Raw genomic sequence first — 26,282 nt, 5'->3', positions numbered from 1 at the left:
GTGTGGTAGCTACAGATACTGGTATCAGAAGAAAGAAACAGAAACATTTAAAATAATTCTTAATTATCAAGAAAGCAGTTGTGGAATCAATAAACCTTATAATCATCCTCAACAAGATGATTTCACAGCTGAAAAAACCCAGAGTGGATGTGAATTGAAGATAAATAAAGTCAAAGTGGATCATTCAGCCTCCTACTACTGCAGCTGCTGGTATCCACAGTGAAAAATGATCCCTGCAGGCTGAACAAAAACCTGCAGATGAACAGATGTTAGTGTTTGTGACAGAAAGAGAGCAGGAAACCACAGCCAGGTTCACATGTTTCACCTCCATCTCACACAGACTCATAAACTCACTGAACTGAGAATTAAGGCACCAAATGAAAACACAATCAAATCAAATCAAACTTTATTTGTAAAACAAAAAGAGATTTTTATGACACAAAGTTCAAAGGGTTTTACATTGACCCCATGACCCCACACACAATGAATCCAGACATGAAATCATGGCAAGGCAAGGCAAGGCAAGTTTATTTGTATAGCACAATTCGTACACAAAGTAATTCAAGGTGCTTCACAAAACAGAAAAATGCATTAAAATCACAATAAATCATAGAAATAATCAACATAAAATTTACTTTAAAAGAAAAGGAAAAAAAAAAAAAAGATTTAAAAAGAAAGGAAGGAAAGGAAAGAAAGGTGCAGATAGGACCTTTCAGTCATATACACGGCTAAACAGAAATGTTTTAAGTCTAGATTTGAACATGAACACAGAAGAGGCCTGTCTTACGCCTTCAGGGAGGCTGTTCCAGATTTTAGCTGCAGAATATTGAAACGCTGATTCCCCTTGTTTAGTTCTGACTCTGGGAATCAACAGGAGGCTGGCCCCTGAGGTCCTCAGAGTACGAGATGGTTCATATGGCACTAACATGTCAGAGATGTACTTTGGTGCGTGGCCATGGAGAGACTTGTACACAAGCAGAGCTGCTTTGAAGTCTATTCTTTCAGGTACAGGGAGCCAGTGCAAAGACCTGAGCACAGGGCTAATGTGATCATACTTCCTGGTTTTGGTCAGGACTCGAGCAGCAGCATTCTGGATGTACTGAAGCTGTTTTACAGCTCGTTTGGACAGGCCGGTGAGCAGGCCGTTACAGTAGTCTAACCTACTGGAGACAAATGCATGAATAAGTATCTCCAGGTCTCGCTTTGAGATTATGTTTTTGATTTTGGCAATGTTTTTCAGGTGGTAAAATGCCGCTGATGTTACTGACTTGATATGGCTGTTAAAGTTCAGGTCAGAGTCCATGATTACCCCTAGATTTCTGACTTGATTTGAGGGTTTAAGAGACAGAGAATGAAGGTAGCTGCTGACAATTTCTCTTTGTTTCTGTGGGCCAAAAACAATAACTTCGGTCTTGTCTGAGTTTAGCTGGAGAAAGTTGTTCTGCATCCACGCGCTGATTTGTTGGAGGCAGTGGTTGAGAGAATCCACCGGCCCATATTCACCTGTTGTCAGTGACACATAGATCTGAGTATCATCTGCATAGTTGTGATAAGATATGTTATTACTGTGTAATAACTGCCCTAGTGGCAGCATGTAGAGGTTGAACAGAAGGGGTCCCAGGATCGATCCCTGGGGCACACCACAATTCAAGCCCATGTAGTCTGAGACACAACTCCCAATTTCAACAAAATATTTCCTGTCTTCTAGATAAGACTTGAGCCAACTTAGGGCAGATCCAGAGATGCCAACCCAGTCTTGGAGTCTGTGCAAAAGGACCCCATGATCAACAGTATCAAAGGCAGCGCTCAGGTCTAGCAGGATTAAGACAGAGACTTTGCCATCATCAGTGTTCAGGCGGATGTCGTTGGTTACCTTGATAAGAGCAGTTTCTGTGCTATGATGGGGTCTAAAACCTGACTGGAAAACATCAAACGAATTGTTTAATAAGAGAAAGTCAGTGAGCTGTTGGTAGACAACTTTTTCAAGGACTTTTCCTAAAAATGGCAGATTAGAGATAGGTCTGTAATTATTCAGTACAGTGGGATCAAGACCGTTTTTCTTCAGGAGAGGTTTAATGACTGCAGTTTTTAATGCCTCTGGAAATATTCCAGATTGAAGAGACATGTTAACTATCTGAGTAATTGATGGCAACACACTGTTCAAGACAGACTTTAGAAATCTAGTGGGTAACACATCAAGGCAGCATGTAGACGAGCTCAGACGGGTGATGGTCTCTTGGACAGTTTGGTCAGTGACAGGTATAAAGTGAGTCAGCTTAGAGTGAGTAGGTGGCCGTTCGATAGTTATATGTGTTGTGGAGTTGATGGCTTTTTTAATGCCCTGAACCTTGTCATTGAAAAATACAGCAAACTCATTACATTTAGGTGTACAAACCAATTCTATTGGTAGCTGGGTTGGAGGGTTAGTTAATCTGTTAACTGTTGTGAACAGGATACGAGAGTTGCTGCTGCAACTTCCAATTATTTCAGAGAAGTACCTTTCCCTTGTTCTGCATAAGATCTGGTTATAAGCGTACAACTCCGCCTTATATATTCCATAATGAACCTGGAGTTTTGACTTGCGCCACTTTCGCTCGGCTCTGCGGCACTGTTGTTTCTGTGCCCTGACTAGATCATCATTCCTCCAGGGAGCTTTCTGTCTATGTTTTCTCAATTGAACTTTCATAGGGGCAATGGCATCCAGAACATTCAAGATGCTAGAAGTAACAGAATTCAGCATTTCATCAACATTGGCACCAGAGACGTTTTCAGGGTTTATCATTTCTACAAACTGTGCCCTAGTGCTCTCATTTATTTGTCTCCTTTGGACAACTGCAGGGCCAGGCGGTGGTTTGGGAGCAACAGACAGGTCAAAGAATACACAGAAATGATCAGAGAGGGCGACATCAACCACACTGACATTGTAAATAGTAACCCCCCTTGTGATGAGCAGGTCCAGAGTGTGCCCTCTGCTGTGGGTGGGGCAACTCACATGCTGAATTAGACTAAAGGTTTCAAGGACAGCATTGAGCTCTTTTGCATTTCTGTCATTGACATTATCAACATGAACATTAAAATCACCTGTAATGACTAGACCATCAAAGTCTGTGCACACAACTGAGAGCATTTCAGTGAAATCATCAATAAAACTTTGGCTGTGCTGAGGAGGTTTGTACATAACTATGCAGAGTAAGGGAGGAGTTTGTTTTAACTCAATCTTAAAGGACACATACTCAAATGATGAAAACACACCAAATGATAGTCTGCGGGTTGCAATATTATCTCTAAACAGTGCAGAAACGCCTCCACCCTTTTTATTTTCTCGTATTTCCGATTCATGTTTGTAGTTGGGGGGAGTTGATTCGACTAGAACTATGTTTCCTGTGTTTTTGTCAAGCCATGTTTCAGTTAAAAACATAAAATCAAGATTAAAAGAAGAGATAAGATTATTGATTAAAAATGATTTGTTGCATAAAGATCTGACATTGAGTGCAGCAAGTTTGAGATTAGTTTCCTTGGGACTGGTCAAAACCTTCTTGCAAGGGATGTGAACTAGATTTCTTTGATTGGACAGTCTAACTGCCCTTTTTTGCATTCTACGTGGTGCAACTACAGGTATAGCACCAGAAGGAAGCTGTTCATCACAGGGCCCCAGTTTGACATAACCTTTCCTAGGACACTGGGGGCCCGTTTCATCCTAGCTCCGGGGAATAGTACGTCTAGAGGCGCGCAGGAGAGGTTGAGTTGAGGGTAGTTTGGGTGATGGACCGGGAGGAGTGGGAGCTGGACGGGATTTGGGTGAACGACGGAGGGGGCGTGTTGGAGGGGGTTTGGATGAAGGCCGTGTTGGAGGGACTTTGGGTGAAGGATGAGGAGGGGGCGCTGGAGGGGTAGGAGAGCTCCTGTGTGGTGTGAGGCTCACAGGTGTTAGGGGAGCCATCTTAATTCCTGACTTAATGAGGCTATCAAAATGGCTAGGTACACTGTAAGCCCGGATAAGTTGAATTTACTTAAAAAATTTGAGGAAACCGGTTGCCTTAAAATTTTTAAGTAATGGGTTATGAAAACTTGAGTACATTTAACTTAAATGCATGAAAGGGTGGAATTATTATTTTAAGTTTAAAATACTAAATGCCAAGTTGATTTCACTTACAATCTCTTGTAATATCAATTACATTGTCACATGAACTCCACTTGCTATTTTAAGTTGAAGTAACTAAACTTTTGTATTCATTGCATGTGTTAAACTAGAACGTTTAAATTAAGAAAAATATGCAACACAAGTCTTTTTTTAACTGTTTTATTTAAAAACAGCAAGAAGTTACAGGGTTGTTGTCCCTGCTTTAACAACTTTGAATCATAAGCCAGAAACAGTGGCAAAATGTGTCATTCATGCCCTGAACATCGCAAAAAACAAAGCACCATCATGCCAACAAAAACACTTATTGTCCTCAAGCATGTGTACATCATTATTACAACAAATCACATTAAAACTGTATTGTAACTTACACTCCTATCTGGGAAATGTTTTAGCTTTTAGTTGGTACTGCAATGTAACTAAAATACCCAACTCATTTGAAATTATTTTTTTAAAGCCTGCGTCATGGAATCTTGTGCAAAAAAAAAAAAAAACAGTGCAAATACCACAGAACACATGTATCCCAAACTTCACACAACAATAAACATGTTTTCATAAAAGTCCAACATTACAAACTGTGGCAAACAAATCTAAAACAGTCGAAGGGCCATTTTGACCCGATATATGCTTCCAGCTGATTTTTCAAAGTTTTAATTTTGGGTACCAGCTCACTTTTAACCAGTTTGAGCATTACTTGCTGAATAAAATTGAAAGGGTTTTTCATGCACTTGGGGTAGTCCAGGTGTAGGGCATAGATCAGTCCAAAAAGGACACAGAAGGCCTGAGGTAGGTTTGACAGTTCATCCATTACCACAGACCCTTCCAAGATGATCCCTACTCTGGATGGGTTGAGCTGGGTATTTTCTTAACCAAAGCAGAGAATTCCCACTGAAGTTTCACTGTACGAGTCCTTCTCAGTTACATCCTATCATTGAAAGAAACATTGACAAGGAGAGAACATAAACATGCCAGTTAGAAAATGACTTTTGTGCAAAAAAAAATAACATGTGACTGTTCATAATGAACAGCATTGTACAACATAAACCACACTGGAAGTAATTTATATTAAAAGGACAATATTGAATTTTTATCAAATGGCATATTCAGATCTGTACAGGTTGCAACACTTTGCCCAAAATATGTAGTTTACTGACTTTGAGTCACAGCAGTGCTGAATGTTTTTTTCAATGGAGCAACCAGAACCTAACAAGTGCAATCAGAACTCCCCATTTGAGTTTTAAACCCAAAAACATTTTCACAAGTTCCAACTGGTGCCAGTAAAGTTAAAAAACTAATTGGGAAATTGTAAAAAGATTCATTCAACTATAGTTATTGGGAGCAATTTTCAACCTTTTCAATAGGACTGGGACTGAAAGTGAGTAAACTATCTTTGCTCTGCCATAAAATAGAGACTTAATGGAGACACTGATGCTGATCAAAAAATTTTGAAAATGAATGGCAGTTTTCATTAACAGCTAAAAAGGAGACAAAAGGAGCATGCACCTGCAACATTTTCAAAAACAAATTAACTTACAAAGCATGTCCTGATGAAGGGAGAAGAATCATCCGCCAAGATGACAGGCAGTCCCCAAAGACATGGGCACCTGATGTCTGTTGGCTCAGTGGTCTGCAAAATAGTGGACACAAGAGTTGAAATATCTTGCTAAGGATACTCACATCAGGGTTTCCCATACATTCATTAATTTGTGGTGGCCTGTGTGTGTGTGAGCCTATGTGTGTCTGACTTTGAGTGTGTGTGAATGTGAAGTGTGTGTGTGAGTCTTTTTGAATGTGTGTGTGTGTGTGAGCGAGCGTGTCAGTAAGTTTGAGTGTGTGTGTGAGTTTGTGTGTAACTACCTCCAGGTTGTTCTGTTTTGGTGTGAATGTGTCCACCTCAATCTCCATGTTTGTGAGTGTGTCCACCTCCATGTCGGCGTGTGTATGTGTGTGTGAGTGAAATTTGCAACAAGAAGTCTGTAGAGCGGTCATAGAAAGTGGAGCAATGGCATGGCAATGTAGCAATAGCAATGTCTTTAAGTTATCCGACACTAAGTGTTGGCAGTGGAAATGTGTATTTGTCAATACAAATATATGATATATTTAATCCTTTTGTTGTGCCTTAATCCCCAAACACCACCACTAATATAATCTAATTATGTGGGAAACACTGCACAGGTATTTATCAAATAAATTCCAGAAATTCATCACAATGATTATGTACAAGAAGACAAAAGGAGAGGAAAATGGAGAGGACAAAAAAGAAAATTAGGTAATGAAGAGAGAAAAGGAGACGATTAAGGAAGGGAAATGAGAAGGTAAGAATGAAAAAGACAGAAATAAAAAGATAAAGAGCAGAGGAGAAATAAGAGACAAATTGAGATGAACAGAGAAGGAAAGATGTAGTAGACTAATGTAGTCAAACCCACCTTTGTCTGACGTAAAAGCTCAGCCAAAAGCTGGCCGGTAAGGCCTTTCTTCTTCCGAAAGATGTCGATCAACCTCGGAGAGAAACGGTCAAGTTCAAAGAAATTATCTTGCAGACTTTTCCCCACCACTCTGGAGAACTCGTAATAAACCTGAAACAAACTATGAATTGCATATGAAGCTAAAAACAAGAATCTATGGACAAATTGTATTTAACATTACAGTGACACATACATCTTTTTGTATTACACTCTGTGAAAAGAGCTGGCCATCGATGTAACATCTGGCTGATGGCAGGCTTGTTTTGGACAACTTCCAATATCAGGATACTGGTTTCAAAGGAATCTCTTCCTATGACCTGCAACACAATAAAACAAAGAAAATAAGAGACAAGGGAACTTATATAAGCTACAGTGGTCTATTGACCAATATACCTGTATTTTCAAAGTAGCTAACATTAAAGATATAATGTAATTGTTAGGGGTGTAACATTATTGCTATATACTCAGTCATAATCCGGTTGCAATTCACTTTCTATTAAGTGCTTGGAGGTAAAATAATCACTAATGCAAAACATGTCATGCATAAGACAATAATAAAATGAATGGTCAAAGTCATTTACATTTAACGTTAATACTAGGAAAAAACAATGCAATGTGGTCGCTTACACTCTTCTTCCCACCGAGTGCGTGTCTCTCGCTCAGCGTGGATCGGGCCGTGTCACCACCAAGATGCTAAAATTACAGGTGGAAAAATGTCTAGTTGAACTGGTTACAACAACAGCTTTACACTGCTCACAAAAGCTCCTCCAGTACGAAAAAAGGTATAACGTTGCGCTCCCATCCCCGCCGCCATGAATCATGTGCGTGGTTTTCGCCCGCGGCGCCTCTAATCTGCAGAGAGGCAGTTCAAAGCCGGGCGGCGCCCGCTAAGACGCTACAGAGGTTAAAATTGTCCCGTTGAACTGATTAAAACGACAGTTTTCCAAGTTCACAAACAGCGCGTCAAGCAAAAAAAAAGGGCAATTTGGCTAGCTAATGTTAAGCCATCAAACAGGTGGTTACGGTCACGGTGATGTCCGTTGAACTTAAAAAGTACGTCTTTTTCTCTAAAGTTACGCATAAAAAGCCCCTCCGGTGATAAAAGTGACTTACTTAGCTAGTTGAGTACCTTAACGGGTGACAATGTTAATGTCCGTCGACGTCAAACTGATTCACTTGGACTTCTCACAAACAGCGCACCAAGTGAAAAAAAAAAAAAAAAAAACTTGTTGTAACGTTAGCTAGCAGGTGAAAATGGCTGCCGACCTGGATAAGCTACCGTCCTCCCACTACTCACCAGCATCCCCTTGTATCAACACACAAACACGGAATCAATAAGTTGAATGACTTAGGAGCAACGTTAGCTAAATCAAAGTTACTTACCGTCTGTGGCGAGTTTTTGCAGACTGGACTGTCCGGTACGCGGCGAAAAAGTGACGTCTTCTCGGCAAAAAGCACAGATGCATACGGCGGCAAAGTGACAGCGATCATGTTCCCATCATGCATTGCATGACTAAAACTTGAGAATTTTAAGCTATTTCACTTAAAAATTTTCACTGGCTCAACTAGGTCTAAAAATTAGTATAACATACTTACATCTGCTAGTAATGCAATCAAAACTTAATCGATTTGAGCCATGTAAGTAGATTATACTTAAAATGTTTGATTAGATATGAAATCCGGGTTTACAGTGTAGGGCCATGGGGGAAAGTGGGGGGGACGAAAAGGAAAGTGAGTCTTCACTGGGAGTAGATGTAGCAGGGGGCGCCCACAGCTGGTCAGATGGTGGAATTTCTGGGGCCAAATCTGGTGGTTGTTGTTGTGGTTCTGCAGCTGGGTCCTTAGCTGGCGGTAGTTGTTGTGGTGCTGGTGCAGGTGAGTCCTTAGATGGAGGTGGTTGCTGTAATGCTGGTGGAGCTGAGTCCTTAGGTGGAGGTGGTTGTGGTGCTGGTGCTGCCGGATCCAAGTCATTGACCGGTGTTGGTGGAGGTAGTTGTTGTTGCCGTTGTGCTGTGGTTCCTGGGACACTGGCTCGGTCCTTCCTTGCTGCCTTTTCAGGGCCTTGGCCTCTATGCCCCAGAGCGTGGAGGAGGTTCTTCACTAACTCTCTTGCTCCACCTCTGTTCAGGTGTGGGCCTCTTCCCATGAAAAGGTCCTTTCGCTTCCAGAATGTATTGAAGTTCTCAATGTAATGCAATCCTCTGGAAGCACACTCTCTGGAGAGCCAATTGTTCAGCTGAAACAGACGGCTGAACTTGAGTGACACCCCATCGATGTTAGGAAGAGGTCCACTGATGAATGCTTCAACCTCTACTTTGTCAATCTCTTCAAATAACTTGATGAAGTCTTTTTTCAAACGTTCGGACTGTTCTTTTCTGATATCGACAGCACCTACATGGATGATTATTCGTTTAACTCCTTGGTACAAGACTTTAGATAAGAGTCCTGTAATCACTGGAACAGTAGAACTTGGGCAACATAAAGTTTGCATTCTTCTGTGGCTGACTCCACTGATAGCGCCATCTCCAAGCAGCAGCGTATCTCTGACCTTGACGTTTGGCACAGATTTTCTTTCTGCCTGTGCTTTGTTGCCAACATTATGACTCCTTCTCTGTGGTCCAATTTCACTGTGTTCTTCAATATCACATTGTGTTAGGGGTAAAAATCTGTTTGTGAGCTTTATTTCGGATGTTCTGTCATCTTTACGCTTTGGCTTAACACAGAGTTCCTCCGCACAAAGTTTTGGAAAGGACACAACATCACTCAGGTCTATGTCACTGTTATTCTTCTCGTTTGTGGTAAGAGCAGGCTTCTTACCACCCGATGTTACTGGAAGGGTCTTGTGAAGTCCATTTTCAGTTTCCAAAGTAAATATCCGTGTTTGTAGCTCTTTTATTTCTTGTTGGTAGATCCGACAGCGTTCACAGTGGGAGTTTGTTTTTCTTCCTCTTCCGGACATGTCGCTGGCTTGTCAAAAATATTGATTTGTATAGGTAGAAGTCACAAAAAAGGATGACCAGTCTGATATTCCAGGATGTGTGGAAGAAGTAAACTGATTAAAAATGATTAATTAAATGATTAAAAAGCAAATAAAGCAGGAAGCAGCAGGAGCAGGGAAAAAAGCGTCTGCACATGACTGTAGTTCTAAAAGAAACTCATGGCTTGACTCTGCAGGAAATGAAATGAAATCCTGAAATCATGAACCTGTTCTAATTCCTTTGTTCCTTTGTCCAAATGTGTGGAGAATAAATGATCTCTTTCTGAGTTTCCTGAATGCAGAAACCAGAGTGACAGCTTCTGCAGACACAGAAACTCAGAAATCAGTGAGTCTGAAAAAGCTGAGCTTTCAGTCTGCTTTCAATGCAGTGATTAGCAGCTGCTCAGAGAAACACACAAAACAAAGAAGACTGTGGATCTGGCAAAGTTCTGACAGTTTGTTTGTTCCAGATGATTCCTTGATGGACTGCTCACCATCTTCTGTCCTTTTGTCCACCTGCTAAACCTCCAGAAAAGTCCACATAGCTGTCAATGCTTAGTCAGCCTTTAGAGAATCATGTCAGATGATTACATTCAGTTTTGTTCATTAAATCTAAATCACACATTGTTATCAGTGTGTTTGTTTTAAGAGGGTAACTAAGTCCTGTCTGAACTTCATCTGCAAAAACCGCAAAAACTTCAATATTTTTTTTCAAATGTTTTTTTATTCTTCTTTCTAACGGCGTCTTTGACATCAAATTTGACCCCCGCCACATACCAGAACTCACCAAAATTGGCACAAATCTAGGATAAATTGAAAATGAATTTTCGGCAAATACAACCATACAACGCCGCTTGCGGCTTTAATTTATTAATTACATTTTCATTGTTTTACATGATCCAGTGCAGTCAATAAAATATACTCATTTTCTGAATGAAAAATGATTCATTTCCTTGTTTGGAAGCAGCAGTGTGCTGTGGGTCTGGAATCAGAAGCGGTGAGTCTCATCCTCTCTTTCCTCGTCCTTCTACCTGCTTTCCCTCTCAGAGTCAGACTATCTGTTCTGTTGACTTGATAGTAGGGACGCCCTAGAGCAGTGGTGGACAAACTTTCTGACTCATGAGCAACAGATGCTTCTAAAGTTTGACAGAAGGGCCGGTCCAGGAGCAGATGTGGGGAGTGTTTTAGTAATCCACCTGATAGGAGAAAGAAAGAAGATAGAATGTGGATGAAAAGAAGTTTTAATGTTGATTGGAAATTAAGATGTATAAGACAAACTTAGAGAAATGCTGCGTTCATGTGGTGTTGAAATGATCAGAAAAATGACTATCAGACTCAGAAAACACACATGAACGTCAGAAAAACAATAAATCTTCCAAAACCACATGAATGCAGAACAACTTTCTGCATCTAAACTAAGGTCAAGGTCAATTTGTAATGTTCCATCTATGGGGAGACACTGATATTGAGCCGTCAAAGAGAACCTCCAGATTTCTAACAGCAGACTCGTGCTGGATTGCGCTCTCTGTTCAAGACCTGAGGGAGGGAGGAGCGGCTGCAGCAGGAGCGCCCAATCAGTTACGATGTGCTTCTGTTTCTGATCATATCATGTAAATATATCTGCACAAACAGCAGGGAAATGAAAAAATACGGACTATAAAATAATTCTCACATCTTCAGTTTGGCCCCCTCTTTGGCCGCCGCCCCAATGTGACGCATATGCTGGATGTTAAATATGATTCAAATTCACTTCTTGGCTTCACGTCTTCTTTATTCCAACCCCATTAACAACGTCTTCTCTTCCCCTCCCTTTTTCCCCTTTCACAATAAGAGCACGTATGTGTAACTACCATAAAACAAGTAAAGACATATTAATTTAACAGTTCCTGTATTTATAACTTAACAAAATCACTCTCTTTATTATTATTTTTTTAAGTCTTTGTTTACCAGGTCAAATGAGCAAAACAATACAACATAATGAACTGTTTTCATTGAACTTGCTGTTACTTCATTTAACATTAACCAAGTTCCCATTGTCCTTCAGTCAAGGCTTCAAGTAACTTGCATGCAGATGCACCCTTTTTGGTAAGGCAGTCTGCAAGTTGTTCTTTCGTGTTGTACCACAACACGCGCTCAACTCGCTGTGCTTGGATGAGCTCCTTGATGGCACTTATTTCCAGGCGAAGTCTTTTTTCTGAGACAGACTTTGTAGATTTCAGTGCGTCAGCCAGTGAACAACTGTCTGTGACACAGATTATGGATGGAGCATGTTCAGCACTTCCAGTTGTTAGCTCAGAGAACAGTGTTGCTCGAAAATATGCATTGTCAATTCCATCAGACATTGCTAATGTTTCGCCAGCAAGTGTACTCCTCACAATTCTCTTCACTCTCTTTGACTGCCATGAGAGCGGCGAAAACTTTCCATGTTCACCCATAAGAACTATCAGGTGTCCTCCTTGAGTGCCTCCATCTGAAAGATTGCCAAATGAGGCATCGCTGAACAACATCCTCTTGAGGGCTGTGTCCTTACCAAGATTTTCAAAGTTCAGAGCCACCTTCCTGGATTTCAGTTTGCACACAGTTCTATTTGCTTCATGGATTGTGTGCACAGTTGCATCTTTAAAGCCTGATGCCAAAGTGCTTGCATCAAACAAGACATATGGCCTACTCTGCCTTGCGACCCAGAGAATTTGTCCAATCTTGGACCTGAGTAGATCTTTTTCTTTAGCTGACAGAGGTGAGTCTTGCTGTACAGCCCGCACAGCATCCAAATGTATGGGCTGCAGATGCTGGATGTAGTTTTCCTGGTGTAGTTGAATTTTGTCTTTTAGAGACACAAAATCTATTCCCACGTAGCAAAAGCTACCATGCTGCTCAAGTCCAACTTGAAAAGCTGATCTTAGTTCAGGTATAACGGTTGTGGAGAAGCTTTGCGTACCCCCCCATATGAAGTCATCCACATGACAGGCAAGTACCCCAATTACAGTTTTTTTTTCATCAAGCCAGTAAAAGACAGCAGGATCTACCTTTGACACTTTTCCTCCAAGTGCCTGCATAATCTCCTTCACCCTGTTGTACCAATAAAGTGATGCATCAGCCAAACCATATACACATTTTTTAAGTTTCCATAATGTGCCTTTTGAATCTGCCTCTGGTGGAGGTCTAATGTAGAGGTCACATGAGAGTTCTGCTCCTTGGAGAAATGCTGCTTTTATATCCATGGAGTTAAGTGACCACTGTCTTTGACAGATTACTGCCACAAGGAGCCGAAGAGACTCTGATGCACATGTTGGTGAATCTTTTTGCAACTCAGACACTTGTAATTCTTCAAATCTTCTTGCCACTAAGCGTGCTTTTGGCATCAGTCCAGTGTGTGTCTCTTTAAGCGTATACACCCACCTGGTGGAGATGTATTTCTGTCCTTCATCCTGAACTTCTACAAACACATCATTGTCTCTCCAATTTTTTATTTCTTTTACTTTGGTTTGGTCAAATGTTAAGTCTCCTGTCATAAATATGTCATCATTAACATCTGCTCCATCATCAACAGCAACAGTTGGTTCTATCTGAAGGCTCTCCAGCTGTGTAATGTCAACTGAACATGTGCTACCTGCAACATTACTGGGCTCCATGATTACATGATTATACCAGTTTTTATATTTTCCTGTAGCTTTTCCTCCACGCCCCTTGACTTGTGCTGCGTATATAACACCACTGTCATCATCTTTGTATTTCAAAACTTGTCCTTTTTTGAGCTGAACATCATATTCTCCTTCCACAACTTTGTGTTGCCTGGTGTTGTCATTGGTGTTTTTTTCTGCTTCATTTTGTATCACAGATGTGCCTCCTGCTGGTGAAGTGTCCTCCAAGCTGTCATCAGAAACCTCTGACACAATTTGTTTTCTCAAAAGTTTTGTATCCACTTCTGCATTATCTTTAACCCTTGTGCTATCCTAGGCACTTTACCATTGGGAGTTGGGTCATCTAGACCCACTAGACAGTGCTCTGAATCTTTTTTCTTCAATGATTTGTGATCTTCACTGGTGTCCATGGATTACATGAAATCTTTTCACCTTTATCCACCTTTGTCATGGTAGGAATAACACGTCAATGTAAGGGTGGGGTCATCTAAGATAGTACAAGGGTTAATGTGGTGATCTTGACTCAACATTTTTGCTTTTTTAAGTCTGAGATGATGTACTCGGATGCATGTTCCTCCATGTCTGACAAACACCACAGCACCATCCTGGCCAATGACAACTCCTGGCCCTTTCCATTCATGGCAGTCCACTCTTTTATAGTAGACCTTTTCCCCTAATATATATTTTTCATCTGAGTGGCGTATTTGTTTACGCAATGCTCTCCGTATTCTTTCAGAACATTCTGCTTCTGTAAAGGCCTTCCTTATTGCATGCAGAGCAGAAATGTGTTTAGCAACCCACTCACTCTTTGTGGTGCCTTCTAAAGCTGGAGGCTTGTCAGTAAGGACAGAGGGCAGGTTGGGATTCTGTCCAAACACCAGCTGATAAGGACTGAAGCCATGTACATTCTGCATTGTGTTCTTGGCCATAAGGGCCCAGTGTAGTGCAATATCCCAGTCACAAGTATTGGAGGTTTTTACTTTCATTAAAATCTCAGTAAGTGTTTGGTTGTGTCTTTCCATAAGTCCATTGCTCCAGGGGCTGTATGCTGCTGTTGTTTTAATTTCAATGTTAAAGTTTTCTGCCATATCTCTCATCTCATCATTGTTGAATTCTCCTCCGTTGTCACTGAACAGTTTCTGAGGAGGGCCATGCACACTTATCCAGGCATGAATGAAGTGCTTCACTATCTCAGATAGTCTTTGTGGTCAGAATACTTCCAGCACTAAATCGTGTGAACTGGTCAACAATATGAAGATACCAAATACCTGGCTGGAGTTCATGAAGATCAACTGCAACAGTTTCATTGTACTGAGATGCCAATGGTAAACCAACAACAGCTCTGGGTTTGGTTCTGCTATATCTCTGACATGGTTCACATTCTTCAACAATTCTTTTCAGGATGATTTCACATTCTTTATCCTTGTTGCCTGAGCTCATCAGAAGTTTCTGAAGTCTTTCTACAGAAGCATGACCAAACTGTTGATGAAGCTTCATCAAGATCTTTTGTTTTTCTGCTGTAGTCATGTTTTCTGAGATTGCCAGTATTTCCTCCTCATACTGACTCCCGAGTTCTTCATTTGTGTTCCCTTGTTGAATAACATTCTCATTGGCTATCAAAATGTGGTCATTGTCAATAACGTTTTGGTCTTCAAAATCCATAATGTTCACACAGTAATGACCTGAGCTTGTAAACTCAAGTTTTACTGGGTGGTTAAACATCACTGCACGGTCATTTTCCATATCCAGCACAGTTCCTGCTCTTTTCATAGATTCTTTGCTCAGAAGAAGGGGAATCTTGGCTGGAACAACTTCAGTTTCAATATGACATTTTGTCTGCCCAATTTTAGCAGGAATCTTTAGTCTTTTGGTGGAGTTGACCACTTTTCCATCGTCAAATCTGAAGGGTCTGCAACTGTGCATTTCCGACTTCTTTAGATGTTTTACTCCATTTTGATTTAGCTGATTGGTGAAGTTGTCCAACCATTCTTGTCCACACACCGACCGTGTGCATGCAGTGTCAATTATTGCAGAGCCAAAACACTCTGTCATAAAGATTTCTGCTTCAGTGGGTGACTCTTTTGTGTACAAAGTAACATTGCACTCTTCTACATCATTTGCTTTATCTTCAGTCAGTTTAATTTGCTCACCTTTGTGTGGACAGTCCTTGGCCCAGTGGAATGTGCTTTGACAAATGGCACATTTGGATCTGCGACCATATCTATCCAGAGGATTAGTGCCCGGCCATGCTGTCCTCTGCTTATCATTGTGGGACCATGGTTTGTTTAACTGTCTTCTCTGTTCAGTTATACAGGCAGCATCCTGGTTAATTCCCACCGTTGAGCCAGACATTTTCCCTCCAAAAATCCTCTTCAGTGCAGACTTCATGGCGGCAAATGTCAATTCTGCACACACTGTTAGTGCTAATTGTCGATCTTTCACGTCCAAACAAGCAGTGTCCAGTAGTTTGAATGCTAACACTGCATCCGGAAGTTCCATCTTGTATTTACGCATTCGGCCATACCGCTGTTCAAAATCAATTATATAATCCGTCATGGATACCTTACTGCTTCTCGTTATCCGATCAAAACTCGAGTAAGCGACTTCCGGAAATGGCCGGTAACTAGAAAGTCACGCTCGACTCTGCTCTCTAACAAACACTGAACTATCCGTCAAACAGACGATTTGAATTGCTCCAAACAGCAAGATAGATCTGTGAAAATGCCCGCCACAGGCAAAGGAGGTAAAGACAAGCCAAAGCCATCCGCACAATCTAAATTGACGGACTTCGGGTCGCCAATGACGGAAAAGCTAACCGCTAATGCTAGCACAACAGCTAACGCAGCGTGCGAGGAGGAATCTGCTACAGTCACCAGGAGAATGGCGACCGCTGCCGGAGGAAATAAACCGGGCAGCTCTGCTCAACACCAGATAAGCAACGACCAACTTTTTGCCTTCAAAGAGGAAATACTTATGGAAATCCGGGGATTAAGGTCCGAATTTTCCGGAAGGTTTGACGGTGTTATGAAAGCCATTGAAGACACACAAAGGCAAGTGACTGAATGCACGGGGCGGATGGATGAGGCAGAGGTGCGTCTCTCTTCTGTGGAGGATATACAAACAGGCATGAATGCTGAAGTTGTGAAGCTGGTGAAAAGCAACAAGTATTTGGAGGAGAAAATAATTGATTTGGAAACAAGATCGCGGATGAATAATCTCCGTTTTGTTAATCTGCCTGAAGGTGCGGAAGGCTCCAACATATGTGGATTTTTGGAAAGCTGGCTGCCTGAAGCCCTGGATATTGCTCAACTGCGACAGCCTCTAACCATTGAAAGAGCACATCGGGTTGGGCCGAAAAGGAGTTCAGATGCACCCCCAAGAACGCTGATTATGAGGTTTCTTAACTTCAGTCATAAGGAATTGGTGTCCAAAGCAGCAAGATCCAAAAAGGAAATCCTGTATAAGAACCAGCGTGTGAGAATCTACAACGATGTCGCAACAGAAGTACATAAACAACGTAAGCAGTTCGACACCGCACGCCAGCATCTGCGCCATCTTGGATTGAGGCATGGGATCCTATCCCCAGCTACACTGGTGGTCACGTACAAAGACGCTGTGCACAAATTCACCAACGCAGAGGAGGCCCAGAGCTTCATATCCAAGATCCAAGAAGACAAAGGGGTAAAATAAAGAACTACTAAATGGAAATTTTGCCTCACAAAGTAAATATATGGTAACGGTTTAATACATAGGATAAGTTCATTTTTACTACTACCACTCTTAACTAAAGTGTAAAGGAGACAGCTGGTTGCAGTAATGATAAATACAGTTTGACCTTAAGTATTAAGAGCGTGGACTTGGGTTTGAAGTTTATTTTACCATGTTTGCAAGTACAGGGAAAGATATTACTATGCAGGAAAAGTTATTTTATGTTAAAACATTTGTCAACACTATCCTAAATACATTTAGAAAACTATAATATTGTATATATGTATGTATATACAATAATACTAACAATATACTTCACACAAAACTGTTAAAGGAGCAGTTGATTGTGTTTCTAAAGGATAGAATTTGCTCAAAAAACTAGCAGAGGAGGGTGGGGTTAGGGGTTTGTTTCTACAAACAAATAAGTTCGTAATGGACTGCGGCTGGAAGCAGAATGTATCGGGGGGGGTGCCCAGTTAGCTGGGAAAAAAGGGGTTTTGTTCTTTATGTTGTTCATCTCCTAGGAGATATTGTCCATGTGTTTTTTTTTTACCTCTCAGACCTGTTAATAAATGCAGCAAAGTTTATCTAACAGCGCTTAAGTGACACACAACTTTGAAATTAAATGCACATCTTGGAACTGCAGAGGCTTGAACAAAACAAAAAAAATTAAACAGGTTATAATTAGGATAAAAGATATTGGGTCCAAAATTGTTTTCCTCCAGGAGACTCACACTCTGGAAGAGGATAATGTCAAAATAAGCAGAAGATGGCAGGGGTCTTTATATGCAGCATCTCATATCTCAAGAGCACGTGGCGTTATCACACTAATTCATACATCTGTTCCTTTTCAAGTCCTAAATGTTATTAAGGACACACTTGGCAGATATCTGATTCTTCAGGGTTCCATCCTAAAAGAAACTATCAATCTGGTGAATGTGTATGGGCCTAACACAGATGATGACAAATTTTTTACAAACCTTTTTTTAACCATTTCTTCACTCCCAGGAAATAATATCATAGGAGGAGATTGGAATTGTGTCTTGGATCCCTCTTTGGATAGATCATCTGGATGTGACCAAACTCACCAAAGAAGTAGGAATATTATCCAGAATTTTATGAAGGAATTAAAAATTGTAGACATCTGGCGCCACACAAGACCCAAAGATATTGAGTATTCCTGTTATTCTAAAACTCACAACACATACTCTCGCATAGATTACTTTCTAATCTCAGCAAAATTATTATCCAATATAAAACAATGTTTTTTCGATAGTATAACAATATCAGACCATGCCCCATGTAACATTTTATACTCTCATAATAACCTTAAAATGGATCCACCCAGGTTGTGTCTGCACCTAAAATGGCTTAAAGATGAAAATTTTGTTGAATTTATAGGTATAAAATCGATGAATATTTTACTATAAACACTACTCAAACTTCAGCCAGTGTAAGATGGGAGGCATTTAAAGCTTTTCTAAGAGGGCATATAATTTCCTTTACTTCATCAAAATCAAGAGAATTGCGAAAAAAAAGAATACAATTGGAAGGAAAAATAAAAGCAACTGAGGAGAAAGTTTATAAAGAAAAAGATCAGCAAGCTGAAAAAGAATTAGAAATTTTGAGAGCTGAGTACAATAAAGAATCAACAGATCGTGCAGCCTCAGATATCTTGAGGTTAAACCAAACTTTCTATGAACAGGGAGACGAACCTGGAAAGATCTTAGCCTGGCAAATTAAACAATTGGAGGCCCAAAAAAACATAACGTCAATAATTAACAAAAGTGGCATGACCATAGTGGACCCAAAGGAAATAAATACAGAATTTAAAAACTTTTTCTGCAATCTTTATAACTCTTCTGATAAAGTAAACCATGAAGCTCAAAATGCATTTCTTGATAGACTACCTATTCCGGTAATTCCAGGGGATTTCAAACAGCAGCTAGAAGATAATATAACTGTAGAGGAAATTAAAAAGGCCATAGAAAATACGTGCTCTGGAAAGAAGGCTGGACCGGACGGGTTTCCAATAGACTTTTATAAAACATTTCAACATAAAATTCTAAAGCCAATGTTAGACATGCTTCAAGAATAATTTAATAATGGAGCCCTTCCCAAATCTATGACCTGTGCTCTAATCATCCTACTACCTAAGCCAGGAAAGCCAAGTAATAAATGTGAAAACATGAGACCTATAAGTTTACTAAACTCTGATTTAAAAATAATCTGTGAAATTTTGGCTATGCGTCTGCAGAATACTCTCCCTCATGTTGTTCATAGGGATCAGAATGGTTTCATTTTAGGACGCCAGGGCTTGTACAATGTTCGCAGAGTGTTAAATATCATCCATTGGTTGGAAGACACTGCAGACCAGGCCCTGCTCTCTTTGGATGCAGAGAAGGCCTTCGATAAGGTAGAATGGCCTTTTCTTTTTAATGTGTTGGCAAAACTCGGCTTCGGTGAAACATTCCGCAAATGGATTCAACTACTTTATACAAATCCAACTGCTGAAATTTTAACAAATAAAAATATCTCTGCTCCTATTGAAATTAAACGTGGGTGTCGGCAGGGATGCCCTTTGTCACCTTTGCTGTTTACCCTCGCAATAGAGCCACTCGCCATAGCAGTGCGTGCTCATCCAATCATCTCTGGTATTAAGATTAATCACGTGGAACATAAATTGTCACTGTACGCAGATGATATAATTCTATATCTCTCAAACTTAGACTCATCTATACCTGCTCTACTGCAATTAATTGAAGAGTATGGTCACATATCTGGCTACACCATAAATAAAACTAAATCGTCCATTTTACTGCTGAACGAGAATCAAAGAGAAGGGCCACCAACAGTAATAACGCATTTCAACTCAGTCCAATCGTTTACATATTTAGGTATAAACATTTTTCCAAATATAGCACAAATAGTTCAAAATAATTATGATTCCATAACAAAAGAAATAAACGACAGTATTAATAGATGGATGCAACTTCCTACGTCACTAATCAGACGAATTAATGTCTACAAAATGAACATTTTACCAAATCTACTGTATGTTTTCCAAAATATCCCTCTGCCACCTCCTGACAGTTGGTTCAAAATTATAAAACAAATGATTCTGTGTTTTATATGGAAAAACAAAAAACCTAGGATACGGTTATCACTCCTCCATCTGCCTTACAGTGAAGGAGGAATACAATGCCCTAATATAATGTGGTATTACTGGGCTGCACAGCTTAGGTCAATAAGATACTATTTTACAAAAAAATATGCCCCACAGTGGACAGAAATTGAAAACCAAACTTTAACCCCACCTTTGCCTCTTTTTATATTTTCAGACTTGGAAGCTAACTTGAACAAGAAAACTAATAATCCAATGGTTAAAAACATGATCAATGTTTGGTATAGTGTAAAAAAAGCTATAAAAGAACAAAATACGCTATCACAGCTTAGTCCTATTTGGGCAAACCAGCAATTTGCAGCGGGCAAAACAGATGCGGTGTTCAAACAATCGGCAATGAAGGGTTTGGAAAAAATACAAGATCTGTATCCAGATAGCTCCTCAGACATGATGTCATTTGAAATGCTACAATCAAAATATTACATTAATAGAAAACACTTTTACAAATACCTACAATTAAGAAACTTTATGAGAACAGAACAAAGAACCCTTTTAAAACCACAAAAATCTCAACTAGAAGAATTGGTTACCAAGGACAATAAGAGAGGAGCTATTTCAGAATTTTATAATTTAATACTTACAAACTCAAAAGAAAATGCAAAAATGAAACTTGATGCATGGAGAAAAGACCTAGGAACAGATATATCAGAAGAAGAATGGCAAATAGCCTGCACAAAGGCACAAAAGCAAACAATTACCTCAAGATTGAGGCTATTACAATACAAGTGGCTGATGCGAGTTTATATTACGCCTGTTAAATTAAATAAATTCAATGCCAACATACCAGACTCCTGTTCAAAATGCAATGAGGAAAAAGGTACACTTTTTCACTGTATATGGGACTGTAGAATAATAAAGCAGTTTTCGTCTGTAATCAGAGAAACCATTAAACAAATAATCTCAAAAGACATATCATTGGAACCAGCCTTTTATATTTTGGGAATCTATCCCAAAGACAATAGATATTCCAGGGGCCTGTTGCACAAAAGTAGAATTAAGACATCCGGGATAAATGACTGAGCTGAGCTCAATGAATCCAAAACATGTGCGTCCAGGCTTAATTGGTTGCACAAAGACCAAGCCAGGATGAGCAGACACGGATTCATCAAGCCAGGTGTAACCAATCCTGGATAGGTGCGCGCTCACGGCTCACTCAAACAGACCCCGCCACAGATCACAGATAAACTGATTTACCACGGCAACTAGAGCCGCGTACCTTTCCCCGTCGGAAGCACAAATCCTCATGGAGGCATACGAGGAGGTAAAAGATATAATTAAGAAGAAAGGCAACACCACCACAGTGATAAAGCACACTCGAGATTTTTTTTAATTAAATTACCAGCCAATTAATTTTATGAAAATGTAACTTGTCATTTCAACCAGAAAATGTTATGTTTGTTAATCTTACGTGAATGAATCATGTCGATCGTACATAAAAATAATCCATTTAAAAGTTACTAATTTCAATCATGTTGATCCAACATGATACCATTAAATTGGATGCATTAGTAATCACAAGGAATTGTGGGATTCCATTTTCTTTGTCTATCTGGGCAGATTGGGGTCTAAGTGTGAGTTTTTGTCCATGGGTTTTATTGTCCAGCTGTTTTACTCTGTTTTAACTAGTGATTTAAACTGTTATGTTTTATTTCTTATCTGCACCATGAGTTAATAGTGTGGGAGAGGATGATGACCAAACCCCTTGTGCGGCAAAATGGTAATGTTACAATACTTAAGACAGAATTTGTAGTATTTGAACCCCTGTCTAGTGATGTGGGACTTTGCTGTGTAATTCATGTCTTTGATGTGAAAATTATTGGTTGTAACTTTGGAAAACATTATCAATGTCGGATGTATAAATAAAATTAAAGCAAAAAATTAAGTTATATCAACATAAATTGTGTTAGGTAGTCATTCAAATTTAAGTTGAATAAACTTAATTTAATGAGGTGTGACCAATTGAAGTGATGAAGTGATTCAATTAAGTTGGATCAACTTTTATCTTTTGAGAGTGAGCAACAATATTCATTTAAAGTTGGGTCCAACTGCAGTATTTAGATTGAATCAACTTAAATTTATTAGTTTGAACCTAAGTACATTAAGTAGGACCAATATGATTCATTTTTGTTCAAGTAACGCTGTCTAATCATGTGGAAATCATTTCCATCATTTTTTTATGTTCATTCAAAGTGAACGTTTTTTGAGTGTAGTTTACCTGCTTTGTTTTGTCCTTATTCAATAAAGCAACATAATGTTACACATTGTGTTTTCATATTTTAATGGAATGTGTATTATTTTGTATGACAGAGTACTAGGGCCCCACTGAGGAAAAAGGATAAAGTCATACATTTATGAGACTGGTTCTTTCTGCAGAAAAGCAAAATATTCTTTTTACAGTTTTGATAGTTATGACAATGTGATACTTGATATTCTGGCACATCAGCATGTCTTCGTTTATGAAACCATACTGAAGTACAATTTCACGAAATGCCCCACATCTGTCATTTTAACAACTATCCTCCTTTAAAACAACTGGTTACAATATTATGACTTGTCTTTTTTTCCCCTCTGTGGCCCTAATATTCTATCATTTTACATATAGCCTTATAGTCTATGGGAAACTGTAAATTATCTAATGATAGCAACATAATCTAAAACTCATTATTTATCCAAAATGATTGAAATTAATGATCACAAACATTTAAATAATGACAGTGGGTCTAGTTATATGTGATAACAATGTATAGTGAGCAGTGACATAACTATTGGTTTCCATTTGTGGCGACTGCTGACTGACATTAGGGATGAGATTAAATAGATCCTGGAATTTAGCCTGGTCTGGAGCAGGCTAGCTCCACAGAATAAATAAATCTCCATGGTAATTTATACCATAACATATCCTCCTGCCCCCTATCCAGCTTTAGTGCAACCGGATTGGGGATCAATTGAGCCAAGAGCACCAAGATATCCTGGCTTAATACCTTATCCTACTTTTGTGCAACAGGCCCCAGGTTGTGTTTGTTAAAAAGACCCAAAGTTTGTGCAGAAACTCAGCTTCCAGCTCTTTGCTCTAAACATCTGGATGCTGTTTTGTGACCTCAAGTCTGATCATGAAATTCTTTCAGTTTAGTGAAGTTCAGCAGGAAAAAAACAAACATTATATTCGTCTCAAGCTAAAAGTCTTGATGTCAAATTGATCAGAATTGAGACACAAATCTGTTCTAATGTCAAGTAAAAATCCATGATAAAACAATGACTATAAAAAATGACAAAGAAATGGAACCTTTGCCAGAATTTTGAGTGTTCATGTGTTTCATGTCTTTAGGATCACGTATGTTTTTACAATCAGGAGGAAAAACCACCCCTGTTGGGTTAAAACAGTGCTTCTCAATTATTTTTTGCAAGCCCCCCCCCCTAGGAATAAGAAAATATTTCACTTCTACTGCGCGGCCCCCACTATTTGAGAAGCACTGGGTTAACCCTTGTGGTATCTTATATGACCCCACCCTTACATTCACGTGTTCTTCCTACCATGACAAAGGTGGATAAAGGTGGAAAGATTTCATGTAATCCATGGACACCAGTGAAGATCATAAATCATTGAAGAAAAAAGGTTCAGAGCACTGTCTAGTGGGTCTAGATCAGTGTTTTTCAACTAGTGTGCCGTGGGAGATGGTCAAGTGGGCCGTGGACAATTGCCCTCATTCACTGATCTAAAAAGATTTCCCATCTCCAGGAAATCAGCTCTCTGTTCATCCAAACAGGCCCTGATAAAACACTGAGTAGTCAGGAATATAAAAGATCTTAAAATTACTTTTTCTTTGTGTTAATTTAATTTTATTAAAGACATTTTGATAAGAATCACGGTACCGCGATTTAGCTGCATCTATAACTGTATAAGGAAAAGTCCTGCCCATTTAACTGTCTCCACCAATCATTCTTGAAGGATTAATCACATGTCATCAGTCTGACCAATCAGAAGTGCTTAAAGTCTTCACTTCCTTGTTCTTAATTCTGCTGATAAAGTCGCTCAGTTCTAACAAAAATAGCAGCTAAAGCTTGTCTTTAGCTGGTGGTTCATCTCTTAGAAAAAAACAGCCGCAACTTCCTGCTTTTTCTGCCACAATTATCACAAAAATCCACGCGACATTGCGGGGGGGGCTGTCGATGAATACAGACCAGGAATTTCTGCTTTTTTTTTTTTTTCTTTGGATGCTGGTGTGCCGCGGGATTTTTGTCAGGGTTAAAGTGTGCCGTGGCTCAGAAAAGGTTGAAAAACACTGATTTAAGGCTCACACATCTCAGGCGTGTAGAACAGCCTTTTTTCACCTGTGGAATATTGCTAAGATCAGAAATATACTTTCTAAGAGTGATGCTGAAAAACTCATCCATGCATTTGTTACGTCGAGGCTGGATTACTGTAACTCCTTGTTAGCAGCGTATCCTAAGAGTTCCTTAAACCTTTGTGCTATCCAAGGCACTTTAACATTGGGAGTTGGGTCTAGATGACCCAACTCGCAATGTTAAAGTGCCTAGGACAGCACAAGGGTTAAAACAACCTGCAACATCAGAATAACAATAAGGAAAGAAAGACAACAGACCAAAGATACCTTTTTACGAGGAGAACAGACAGAGATAATACCCAGCAACAATCTCTCTCCTCTCTGGCACATATTCTGTCGCCTCCTTCTTTATTCAGTTTGTTGGGTTTTCCCTAAATCTAGTGGGAGATGGTCAGGTGTGCCGTGGGAAATCACCCATTTTCACTGATGTAAAAACATTTCCCATCTCCAGGATATCAGCTCTGCGTTCATTCAAACAGGTCCTGATAAAACACTGAGAAGTTAGGAATATGAAAGATCGTGAAATGTTTTTTTCTTTCTGTTTTTTGATTCTATAAAAGACATTTTGATAACAATGACGGTACCAAGATTTAGCCGTAGCTTCAGCTGTATTAGCAAAAGTCCTGCCGCTTTAACTGTCTCCACCAATCATTCTTGGAGGCTTAATCACACGTCATCAGTCTGACCAATCAGAAGTGTTTAAAGTCTTCACTTCCTTGTTCAGATTCTGCTCATAAAGTCGCTCAGTTACAAAAAGAATACTCACTAAAGCTCGTCTTTAGCGGGTATTTTCACAGAATCTGGTGTCAGACCGTGGAACAAGTGAACAAAACAATGAAGCTCAGAAAAGCGAGTCTGTCTTCGTTCAAGTCGTCCTTGTTAAACGTCTTGAAACCACCAGACATTTCTATTCAGGCTAATAAACATGAAACAGTTTCATTATTAGGGCAACAAAATTCTAACTTAATAATAATAATAATCCATTTTATTTAAAGCGCTTTTCAAGAAACCCAAGGACACTTTACAAAACAAAGGTTAAAATACACATTGAAAGCACAATAAAAACAATAAATAAAATTAAAAGTGAATCAGGATGGGAAGGCAGAAATGAACAGATGGGTTTGAGTTTAGATCTGAAAGTAGGAAGAGAGTCTATGTTACGGAGGTCAGGAGGGAGGGAATTCCAGAGTTTGAAGGCTCGGCTTCCCATGGTGACGAGTCGGGCCGGAGGGACAGAGAGCTGAACAGAGGAGGAGGACCGAAGAGAACGAGAGGGGGTTTTAATATGGATGAGGTCGGAGAGATAAGGAGGAGCCAGGTTATGGAGGGCCTTAAAGGTGAACAGAAGGAGGTTGAATTGGATTCTGGAGGTTATGGGGAGCCAGTGCAGCTGGTGAAGAACCGGGGTGATGTGACTGAAGGAGGGGGTTCTGGAGATGATGCGGGCAGCTGAGTTCTGGACCAGTTGGAGCTTATTGAGGGTTTTTTTGGGGAGGCCAAAGAGGAGGGAGTTACAATAATCTAAACGGGAAGTGACCAGACTGTGGACCAGGATAGAAGCAGAGGGGACAGTGAGGGAGGGGCGTAGACGATTAATGTTGCGTAGATTGAAATGGGCTGACCGAGTAATGTTATTGATGTGGGACTGAAAAGATAGTGAGCTATCCAGGATGACACCCAGACTCTTCACCTGAGGGGAGGGGGAGACAGAAGATGAATCAATGGAAAGAGTTAGACTTGTGGCTTTGGAGAGGGTGGATTTGGAACTGACGAGAAGTAGCTCAGTTTTATCACTGTTGAGTTTGAGAAGGTTGGAGGTGAAACAG

General features: G+C 39.9%; 1 long non-coding RNA gene across 4 annotated transcripts; it reads right to left on the bottom strand.

Moving 5' to 3' along the window:
- Positions 1 to 2,774: 2,774 nt before the first annotated feature.
- LOC144986691 (uncharacterized) lies at positions 2,775 to 9,680 on the bottom strand. Of its 4 annotated transcripts, none has more exons than XR_013650545.1 (6): positions 7,717 to 9,680; positions 7,231 to 7,296; positions 6,797 to 6,920; positions 6,565 to 6,724; positions 5,673 to 5,765; positions 2,775 to 5,063 (listed from the first exon to the last, which is right to left on the bottom strand). It is a non-coding gene; the product is annotated as an uncharacterized LOC144986691 (long non-coding RNA). The 4 variants fall into 4 exon arrangements; XR_013650544.1 differs by having other exon boundaries at positions 6,565 to 6,714; positions 7,987 to 9,678; XR_013650542.1 differs by having other exon boundaries at positions 7,987 to 9,677.
- Between the last annotated feature and the right edge of the window lie 16,602 nt (positions 9,681 to 26,282).

Source organism: Oryzias latipes, chromosome 17, assembly GCF_053564925.1.
Source record: "Oryzias latipes strain Hd-rR chromosome 17, Olatipes_Hd-rR_3.1".
Lineage (NCBI taxonomy): Eukaryota > Metazoa > Chordata > Actinopteri > Beloniformes > Adrianichthyidae > Oryzias > Oryzias latipes.
This window is presented reverse-complemented; position numbering and strand designations above follow the sequence as displayed.